Genomic DNA, 12,149 nt, shown 5'->3' with positions numbered 1-12,149 from the left:
TTCTCATTTAAAATTCGCGCGCTGTATATTTTCCGATATTTTAAGTTTATGTAGTTTGGCAGCACTGTCCTTAATTACTATGCCAAAAATGAGCGCGATCTGTCAGACAGTTCGTTTACGGCAGCTGTTGAAACCAGTTCACCTCAGTAGTGCGTTGCGAAAAAAACAATGGAAAAAAATATTGGACAAAGAGTTTGCATCAAATTTTGTGTTTCGAACGAAATTTCGTGTGCAGAATCGTTGCGAATGCTACAAAAGGCTTATGGGGAATCAGTTTTATCGAAAACTCAAGTTTATGAGTGGTACAAAGCCTTTCAGGACGGTCGTACGACCGTCGAAGACATTTCGCAACGCACTACTGAGGTGAACTGGTTTCAACAGCTGCCGTAAACGAACTGTCTGACAGATCGCGCTCATTTTTGGCATAGTAATTAAGGACAGTGCTGCCAACCTACAAAATTTAAAATATCGAAAAATATACAGCGCGCGAATTTTAAATGAGAATTTCCGAAAACTTTTCAGTCTTAATGTATGTCAATCTCCTTTTTATTTTTTATTTTTCTGCATTACGTACAAGTAAATAATAAATAATTGTACTTATTATTATATATGTTTTTTATATTAACTATAAACTTTACGTGATGGGCGTCAAATCCTCTGCACAACCCTATCTTAAAGTTCTGGAGTCGGACTTGCTGTAGGCATAGTTCATTATCCAGCGGATACCAGATCCAGCGGATACTAACTATCCATTGGTGCCCGGTAATTCAAGGGTGCCACCTGGAGGGTGTGTGACAACTTGGATTGAGAACGACAAGATTGTGCTCATGCTTTTCAATTTAAATATTGTGAGCCACGTTGCCTTGTGCACTCACTTCTTGGGGCTCGCGGGACCGCCATATAGTATACTTCTGATGTTAAAACAAAATTTGAATATTTTATTTAAACTATTATTTACTGAACTTTTTATTTTACTCTTAATTTGCACCTCCTAACTGTCTATCTGTCAACCTTCTAACTGTATATGTATTAAAAATAATGTGCAACAATTTTCTGTAAAATGCTTGATATAAATATATTAAATAAATATTAAACATAAAAAAATATAAATATATGAGAGTTAAATATTTGAACATATACGAATTCTATTGAATTAAACTCAGCCCATAACATTTTTTATTTTATGAGATATAGGTACATACAATCATTTTGCTTGAATGTATGTATCCCTTTTTATTATAGGTTAATAGAGCAGTCATAATAAATTTAACTAAATACATTTATTATTTTAAGGAAAAACAGTACATGTAAATAATAAATTTTAAAACTTAATCATATTCAATTTCAGATTCCATTTAATAAGAATATAAATTGTTTCAGTTATTTATTACATAAAACATGAAATTCGATAAAATCAATTTGGCAATATATTGGCTTATTACATTTTTATTATATAGTTATAAAACACATAAGTTTCATAAAACACATCAAATTAACATTCAAAAGATTTATAGCAAATTTAAAATTGCCTGCCTTATCATATTGGGTGTATCTTAAGCACTTGAATTTGTGCATTTTAAAATGCTTTTATAATGTAGCAACATATGCAATATACTTGTCTCTACATACACGTACTACTGGATTCTAAATACAATATAATATATATATTACATTAAATGATGAATTTTTATAGTACTCATAAAAGAGTTGTATATCTTACCGAACTGTGCTCAAATATTTATTTATTCCATCGATCCAGAGTTTTATTTGACTTTTTTTTTTGCTTTGAATTTCAAAATTGTGCATATTTTATAACGATATTCTCTTAATAGTTGAATGCTTTCGAATTTGAATTTTTTTTATATATTTTTTATTTATTTTTCTTAACTCTTACACATTTTTGCTGTTATACACAATGTCAAAATGCTTACCGCAGAAATCAACGTTTTGATTCTTAAATTCCTCTTTTACCACATACTCCATTAGTTGAAAATACCTAACGGGATTTGAAAACACATTCTCATATAAACATGCGCATATATATGTTAGAAACCAAAATATCTAATATACCTACATATAGCCTGCCAATATACGGACGTATACCTAGTATGGTATGTACCGAAAGGAGCATGAGCTGAGCTGCACACATTTGAACTTTTAAGCAGGAATCACTAAAGTGCAACAGCAATAGCAACACAAATAACCAAAATAGCAGCAGTAACAGCAACAACAAACTATAACAATAACAACAACAACAATAGCAACACCAATAACAACCATAACAACAACAATAACAACAACAATGCAAACACAAAACAAGATGCCGACGAATACAACAGACCTCAAGCACAATCATCACAACTTCCGTTCCACTTTTCCAGCCAACATTGCTGCTGCTTCTATAGTTAATGGTGAGGTGCACTTGTGTGCAAAACAACTCAGTAACAACCTTCCCACGAGTACCTGTCTAATCGGTGTTAGTATATAAATCTAAAAGCTAATCCGCTTGTATTTCCGCTTTGGCGCTGTGAGATTAGAACGGAAATTCCGAACTTACATACATACAAAATACAACGAATGACGGAAGTGAGCTGAAATTCGCTTGTAGTGTTCGTAGTGTTCGCATAGCATGCTCCCTCCTGCCATTTTGTAACCAAAATAGACGTTAGATGTATGCATTTTCTCTCTTTCTCTGCACATATTGCACGCCAGTTCTTGCACAGAATTTGTTTGCATCAAATAGAAAAGTTAATATTTTAAGTTATATACCGTAATAATAAAAAAATGTAATAGATAATGTTTTCATAACACTGTAAAAAATGTTTAATCAAAGACAGAAACAATTTCGATTTGAGACACTAGACAGTATTGCGATATCTATTAACGGCATTAGATCTTATAATCATGGATAATCGCAGGCGATTATCAAATGAAGTACAAGCATGAGAGCTGGCAAAATCTTACTAACACCTAATTCCGTTTTAATATCAAATTTTTATATAACGAGATATGAACTTTGTATTAGAACCCATTCCGAATGATTTAAATATAGTGATATCTTTTAAAGCGTGTTAGGTAAGGCATACTAAAGAGTGTTAAACATGTTTCCTATCATAGTTTTAAAGTGAAAATAAATACAATCGATCCGGGCAGAGATTCGGTTTATCCGAACAACGCTATATTACAACCAAAGGGCGTCAGTTATACGTAGACCTCTGTTGAAAGACATAGTGTCATTCATCTTATCGGCTCAGATCGAACAACACCGAAGAATAAGTGCTTTTTCAAGTTTTCTCTTTCTAGAGCCATGATATTTTGTTACGAGTATATCAAAAATAGGCTCACCTCGAGAAGGGTATGACACAGCATCACACGCTAATGTCTTGATATGATGTAGACTAAAAGATACAAATGTATTATTTACGCTTAACCATATCGCGTTTATTAAGAATTCGAGGCCCTAGTAACAGTTAAAGAACAAATAATGACTTTACTAAATTCTATTGAATGATTAATTCTTTTTGATACCAGATGATCGTATACTTTAATACAAAACCTCTCCGAGTATTGTTTTCTATAGCAATCTTTTATATTTCGTTTGTTTGCAGATCTTATTCGTTTCTTCCTCCCAAGAAGAACATTGAATCGTAAAAAACTATTCTATTAATTGCTATCGTAATTAATTTTTTTGACTTAAAGGATTTTCCACTAGCTGGTATATCCTATCCAATATATTCATTTCTATGTACGTATATACCAAGGCTTTCATGAGTATGCATACATACATCTTAAAAGTTGAAATTTTTTCTTATTCAAAAAACGAATATTTTTTGCAGTGTAATTTTTAGCTGGTGTGCAATTTCGTTTACACTTGCACTGACTGCAGCCAACCAAGTCATACACAATATTTTAAGTGTATTCATACATATTTCAGGAGAGAGTGCAAAGCTACACAGTCTCTGACATAGATGTATGTTGGCTGCTTTCATGTCCTTTTCCTTGAGCCCCATAAGTTGGCAATATAAGCATTTTTTCAGAAGTTGTTTGGTTTTTTTTTAATATAGTTTTTTGTAGGATATAATAAAAACATTCTAAAGATAAAAGATATAAGTAATGGGTAGAAAATTTCCTCCTATATTTTATATGTATATATATATTCATGGTATAACTTAATGAAAACAAACTGCTATACCAGCTATACAAGTATACCACGTAGAGTGTGGAAATAAAAATAAATAAAAGAGAAACATAGGAGCTAGGAGTTCCTAGCATTCAGTTGCGTGAAGTCAAGCAATGTAAAAGTAGGAACTCGAGTAACTTGAGTAAATTTAGCACGTCGAACAGTAGAGCGTAGAACTTTTCACACAAAAAGTGCTAATGGGGATAAGGTTGGCAAAGCGGTTTTCGCACTGACAGTTTAACATAAAAGAACATCTAGAGAGAGTGCGGGTACATTTGAATGGTGAATGGTGAATGGTGAATGCTGTGTTGGTTGGTTTTATTGTGAGTAAGGTGCAGTATTGGATGGTTTGGTGAATGCTTAATTCAGTATTTGCACTAAAAGATGTGAGCTCTGAGGTTAGCTCGTTTGGTCACAGTAAAACGTTCGGGTCAAGTGGTGTAGACTTCAGAGTATAACCACAATACTCCAAATAAGTCGTAGCATAGTAAGGCAGTTACGTATCACATTTGGGCAGTTGGTTGGATGTGTTGGCAGGAAGAGGATAAAGTGTCAGCTAAAGAGATTCATAATACCTTGTAAATTGTTGGTGGATTTTGCTTGCTACTAATATTCAAGTAAATTGATACGTGACCCTGCATTTAAATGCCATAATTGGCTTTAGGCTGTCTCTGTCGGTCCTTTCCGTAGCAAGATGGTATGAGAACCTTTAGGCAGCGCATTTTAATTGTAAACTATGATGACTACAATTACCTTTTGTAAAATTTTGTGTTCTTAGAACTTTTGATACACAAAAATGAGTTTTTCTAAAACTGTTTTTGTGGAAATTTCAAGCAGCGTTAGTTACTATAGTGACACTAAGGCAAACCAAAATGCACTTTCTTCCTTCCTATCGACTATGTCAAATTTGTTTTAAGTTTATGAAACCAAAGGAGCACTCGAGAGAGTGCAAATATGTAAAAACGTTTACAGTTGCGGAGTGGAGAGCGCATTGCAAAAGTACCCGTATGTATGCATCAAGTGTGTGTTTTTGCAATTGTTAAACCGTTTTTCGGCTGGAATTGGGCTCTTGTGTTCTGTACTCGGTGTTCAGTGTTGGGTACTTGATGCTGATGTGCGCTTTGCTGATGGGTGTCAAAGTGAACTGGTGGATTCGATTGGTATGTGTTTGAGTAAAGCGGTTGGTGGATTCATTTAACGTTGGAACTTCTGCAAAGCCAAAGTGTTTTGGGGTTATGAGGTTTCGAGTTTTATTTAACTTCTCTTACTACTTTACTCCGTCCCTTTTCACCAACATGCGCTATCAAACAAAATGCAACAGCCAAGTGCAAGTAGTGATTTTTTCATTTCTGTTTTATTTTTTTTTTTTTGTACTGCGAACAACATTGAATGCAGTACCAGGTTTGGTTTCAAATGGGGCGTGGTTGCTGGGTAGGTAAATGTAGTTTCCGTATGTCTTATACTGCCACCTCCCTCTTTTCTACACTGATGGTGCTGCATCTTAAATAATTTTGATGTATGAAATATTTCAGAGAAAAAATAATGTATACATTTGTCTAATAATCCACAGTGTATACCACTGACAACCTGGAGTTGTCTTGTGTCGATTTCAAATTATAGAAATAACAAAGGAAATGAGTAAATAAATTTGTAGTGCGACAGGAAGTTCTCTGCTACGAAAGTTTTATAGAAGAAAAGCAAAAAGGATGAAAAAGAATTAATGCAATGAAAAAATTAAAAATATAAAGTTATGTTTTTCTTCTTATTTTTTTTAAGGATCTGTGTATCGCCGGACATTTTATTTAAATTTTCTTTCTTAACACTTATCATATTTGTTTTCTTTACTCTTTTTCATATTACAATTATTTTTCATATAAAAAAGCAAAATAAAAGAAAACATCTTTTCCTGTACAAAGATGTCGCTATGGCCCACACAAATATATCAGCATTCGAAGCACTCGTCCTTGTGGTCCCCCCGTATTATTGACAAGATTGTTTTTTTTAGGTATTGCTATTTTATACGGGTATACCATTTAGGGTGTTTTTCCAAATGACTTTTTAAGCGTCGTTTTATCGCTTCGAAAAGGGTGTAGAACGGTAAACCTTTTATTGTATTATTGGTTTAGCTGTAATTTTATTTGGAATTGTTGTGTGAAATTTAGATTTTCTGTTCTCTTATTCCATTTTAAAAATTTATTGGTATTTGGTTTTGAAGATGAACATTTTTATATTTTGTAAGAAAATTTTTTGTTAAATATTATTTAAAGAAATATAAAACAAAAAATTGAAAGAAAAGAAACGAATATAACAATTTAAATATTTACATTTATTTTGTACATAATATGAGTTTTCAAGCCTTGAGACTACAATGGAAACTACTTCTTTCATTTTTCCAACTTCTAATTTCAACATATGAGTTTAGTTAAAACTCAATCAAATTGAGAAACACAAAAAATCAAAATGCAATTAATGTAAAAACTACGCAAAAAAAAGTAAACAAATGTACAACAACAACGATGTCGTCTTGTGCACCATAACAATTTTTTTGCATAAAAAAAATATTGAATTATTGAAAATTCAATGTTGTTAGTTGATTTGCGACAAACCTATTTATATGGTACATCAAAAAGATATTAAGTCCTTTTAGTAATGAGTATTTTTTTATTGAAAATTTAATTGCTTTAGTGAACATATTTATGATATTTGTTTTGTAATAATTTAAATCTTAAATTAATTGTAATTTTCAAAATTTTTTCATTGTATAAAAATGTAGTGTAACCTATAATGTACTACTTAAAGTTCTATCTATCCAGTGGCTGTGTTCTTATTGTAATTTTCATTTCTTACTCTTATAGAGTCTTATATAGTCTTTGTATAGAGTCTTATTTCCGATTTTCTACGTCTCTCTTTCATTTATGTTTAATGTCTTTCATATTTTTTATAATCTATTTCTTATCTACTGCATATACTTTTATTTTTGAATTTTTGCTTTTATTTCCATGGTTATTGATATCTATCTATAGCTCCATTATAGTTTAGCAAAAAAAGTCTATCTTAAAATTGATTATTCGCATGAATCCAATTAGCTATTGCTGTATATACTATTTAGTACAATATACCGAATATCAGTGCAGGTTTGGTATTTTATTTTAAATGTATTTCACATTTTTCATAACATTATTTTCTATTAGTCATTATAATGATTATTTTTAACATGTTTTTTAAAACGTTGTCATCGATGCATTTCTTTTATTTAGATTGTAGGAATATATTTTTTTAGAAAAACTAAAAATTATTACTGAAAATAAAATCAAAATAAAATTGTCATAATGCGATGTTTCTAGAAGATAACAACCCTTTTGTACGTTTAATTAGTATATTAAATTTTATATCAATGGGCATGGATAAACGTTTTGCAATGAAACTTTTATTTCATGGATGGCTTAACCTTTTTTACTTGAAATTAGAACTTAGAATAACATTGATTAATAATTTCTATATCACCCAATTTTTTTGAGTTAATTTTATTGATAATGAGGCTTATTACAGAAATTTTCAAATTTAACATTACGTTTGAAAGTTTGGTTGATGTTTGTGTTGTTTATATAAATTGACTGTTTTGTTTATCTTTAATACTTGTTTTGGCCATTTTAAGTGCTTTCATATAACACTTTTGGTCAATTTTGGTCGATAAATGCACTAATGAAACATTCTTCTTACTTATTTGCTACTTTGTAGTCTTTGGTTCTATCGCTGCTAAAAGTACCAAGAGTCCCGTTCTCTCTATGCTCGAACCCTTCACATACATTGATATGACAATGTAAAAAAATGCAACGTCTTCAAGAAAGGCAAAGTGCTTCTTTGTGTGCGCATTAATTGCGCTATTAATAAAGCAGTCTACTGATTACTGGATTGTTTTGACCATTATTATTGTTATTAACTAGCACCTTTCTTACTTCATATGTGTTTTCTTCGTGATTGATATGAATCCAAATTAGTGGGGCAATTCAGATGCGACACTTTGATTATATGACTCAATTCGTTTAGTAATATAACTGAGGATATTTTTTTCCATTTTTTATTAGATCCGTTTATATGGGTCACTTTCATTGTACGACTAAACTTATTTAGTAATGAGACTAACGATTTTTTTCCATTATTTTTAACATTAATTGCACTTATAAAAAAAACATTATGAGTATAAGTTCTGTAATTTTTAAAAGTTATACGAAAGCCTATTGTCGAAATCTGTTTAATCGTCAGGTTCTTGAAAACCTGACCATCAAAAAGTCTATGATTCTTTTTTTATACCGATGAATTTCTTGTTAATCACCGAGATGCAAAAAAGAATTCAAAAGTGGTATAAAGCATTTGGGTGATCACCAAGAAGACTAAGATTCTCTGATTATATCGCTGAATTTCTTGTTACCACACAATTAATAAGCAATATATTATATACGTTATCTATTTGTATCGTAACCTCTGATCTTTCGACTGTTCTGATCTTCATTTTTTATATTAATATTTAGTTAATTAAAATAGAATTTCATTTAAAAACTTAATGTTAAATATTTTATATCAAAAACCGTGCAAAATTTTGTAATATGTAATAAAATTTCGAAAAGTAGTTTATTGAAGATTAACTCATGGATATTACAACAAAAGAATCTTATCTATATTATTACTCATATTACAAAAGATTGAAAACTCATTGGATTGTACATATTATTTGAAAAGATTTCCGAAATTCACATAATCCAATATGTTTAGTAGTAGTTACTCATATTCATCTGCGTTTATTGTTAAAATCCTTCAACCTCATGCTGGGCCATAATTTCTGGCCTTAAACTCTATTAACCATACTTGAATGATACATTGTAGGGGTGTGTACAAGATAGCCGTCTGCCCATAGAAAAGGGCCGAACGCCTGCACGCCTTACTAAATCCGAAACGAAAAACATATTGACAAATTATCCATTTTACACGCATCGCCTGCTGAGTTTGACCTCAACTAGCTTCTTTTCCCTTGCTTACACAACACAACACAGTACAACACAGCACAGCACAGCATAGCACATCATTTTATGTATACAAATACTAAAAACAACAACAAGTACAAAACGGAAGAAAATCAACCAAATGCTCTTTTCAAGATATCATGGTTGTGTTTCTGTTAACACACAATGCAATATGAGCATACAACAACACAGCAACAGCAACAGCAGCAGCAGCAGAAGCAACGGAATCCATTATTTTTTATATCATCTTTTACTACTTTATTCCTTGTTCTGACAGTTTGGTTTTTGTAGCTGTTGTTAGCGCATTTTTTTGTGCCATTTTATTTGGGTTTTCTTTTATACGGTTGTTGTTTTTTTTTTTTTTCTTTTTCTTTATTTCTACTTGTTATGTGTTATTGTTTTTATATTCTATTGTTTAGTTTGTCACGCTCATTATATGCCGCTAGGATGCAACAACTCTGAAAATGAATTTCTTTGTGCCAGTACGATTATACAATATGAGTCAGAAAAAACTTACTCTCTCCGAGTTAAATTGCTTAACTGCTCTAGTTGAGTTGTCTAATGAGAAAGAGCGAATTTTTTGAAGTTCTTAAAAATTTCTATCGAAAATTGATAAGTGTAATTAAGTTTGTGTGTTTTTTTTTGCAGTGTGAAAGTAATGCAATATGCAATATTTGAATAGTATTAGAATATATTGAGAATAGTAATAATAGTATTAAGTGTGTAGTTAAAACTCTGATAAAAACTATATTGTTGAATATATAATTTTTTTTACTTTCATAAAGTGTAGCTAAAAATTTAGTTTCTTTAAATTTTTAAATAGATATTTTTGAATTTTTGTCATATCAAATTAAACATTCATGTGTAGAATACAAAAAAAAAATTACTTCACTATTCATTCCCTTACTCACTATTTGGTAAGAAAGTATCATAAACGAGAGAGTAATTGTGTACAAGAAAATGCAAACTACGAACGAGCAAAACCACCCAATGTGCAACGCAATCAAACGAAAAGCATAAGGATACGCTGTCATGATACTCTTCAGCAGTGCAATACACATTTATTAAATGAAAGGTTATTTATGTACGTTGTATATAGAGTTTAGTCGAAACCACCAGTATGCAGGATACTTTCCTGCACATACACATTCACACACACACACTAACGCATATAAACACTCTTGTGAAATGAAATAAAAATCTCAAGCGCAACACTTCCTGTACTGTACTCCTGTTCCTCGCGCGCGCGCTTCTCTATGCTCAATGTGGCACAATATAACGGTGCTTGTGTAAGTGCAAGTGTGTGTTTACAAGTTTGCAGGTTGAGCACAAGTACGAGTTCGAGTGCGAGTGCAACTACGACTGCTGCGAAACGAGTATGAGCATGAGTATGAGTATGAGTGCAATGTGATTATATTATCTGAAGTTAGAGCCAAAACTGTATTTCTGAGAACACAGTTACATTTTTCTTGTTGTTGATTGTTTACGTAAATCTTTATGCATTTGTGTGTGTGGTTGTGTTTGTGTTTGTTTGAGATAGTATGCGTTTCATGAATTTCTAGCAAAGGAGACACATCTACGCGTTGTGTGAGTGTTCTGAAATTTAGTCCTTTCGTAGACGTCGACGTGTCCTTGTTATATTTTTGGGTGGATAAATGTGCTTTAATGCTTGTATACAAATTTGACAAAAAAAAAAAAAAAATAAATAAATGTGTGTTGAAGATACTTGTATAAATATTTTATTATATCTTTGCTCAATAAACTTAATTGATGCTTGATTGGTGCTTAATTTTAAATTATTACTTGTAATTAGTGATAAATACAAATAAATCCTTCTAACACTTTAGAAATTCTTAATTCTTTAAATTATTATAATCAACTAATTAATTATAATAAAATGAATGAAAATGATAAATAATTTTGCTTTAATTGAGCATAACCTAACCGTATTATAAGTGCCAATGTGAGAAGTGTTCATTTATTTCAAATTTCCCACGGGGGAGGTTATGCATCTTAGTTTCTCCCTTTACTTATCGTACGCGCTGCTGATACTGTTCAATTGGCGTGTGGGCGCCCGCACATTTGTAAATTTTTTCTCCCGTTGGAAAAAGAATCAGTGACGACGACAGCTTTGCTGAAAAATAAAAATATTTTATTGAGTAGAAATACAAAAAAACAAAAAAATCAAATGAAAACTCAACAAGACATAATATTGTATCGATAGCAGAAAAATGCTCTGAAGATTGATGGCAGTCAGTTGTGTGTTGTAAGTTCCGCGCGGTAGACAAGTAAAGAGTGTGTGCCTGCTTAGAAAATATTAGGCAATTTATGACAAAAAAAAAAACAAATATAACAAAAATATTTTTGAATAGTGTTTTTTAAAATAAAAAACATTAAGGTTTTATTACAAGCAAACAAAGTATTAAATAGGCACGCGGATTATTTACAAAATATAATATAAATTTGAATGAAAATAGTGAAATTAACTTGCTTTTGCTAGTTAGTATAGAGAGCTCTTGATTCACTCCCACCGACGTAGTATTTTTTTTTTCAATACTGGTTCTTTTAACAATATTCCGATATATTGAGTAAATATTTAATAAGTTTTCAAAAGGAATGAAACAAAATAGTTAATTGCAGTAACATCTCAAATACATATGTGATACTAAAGGAAAAATAATTGGGATCTTTCATAAAATCCCTGAACCAGTTATAACTAAAATATCTGCAATACTTCTCAAGACCAATCATACCAATTCATACAAGATAAAATGTGTTTAAATAAAAAAGTAATAAAAAATTATTATAATAAAGTGAATTTTCTTTTTGAAAGAAAAAAAAAGTTTTTCTTTCTATAAAATATAATTAAAACAATTTATTATTGTTATTATTGTGCTATAATTACGATAATTACGAAGAATAATAAAACTAATAAATTCAATATCAAATAT

This window comes from Teleopsis dalmanni, chromosome 2 (assembly GCF_002237135.1).
Source record: "Teleopsis dalmanni isolate 2A chromosome 2, ASM223713v2, whole genome shotgun sequence".
NCBI classification, from domain to species: Eukaryota; Metazoa; Arthropoda; class Insecta; order Diptera; family Diopsidae; genus Teleopsis; species Teleopsis dalmanni.
The sequence above is the reverse complement of the archived record's forward strand: the minus strand, read 5'-3'. Positions refer to the sequence as shown.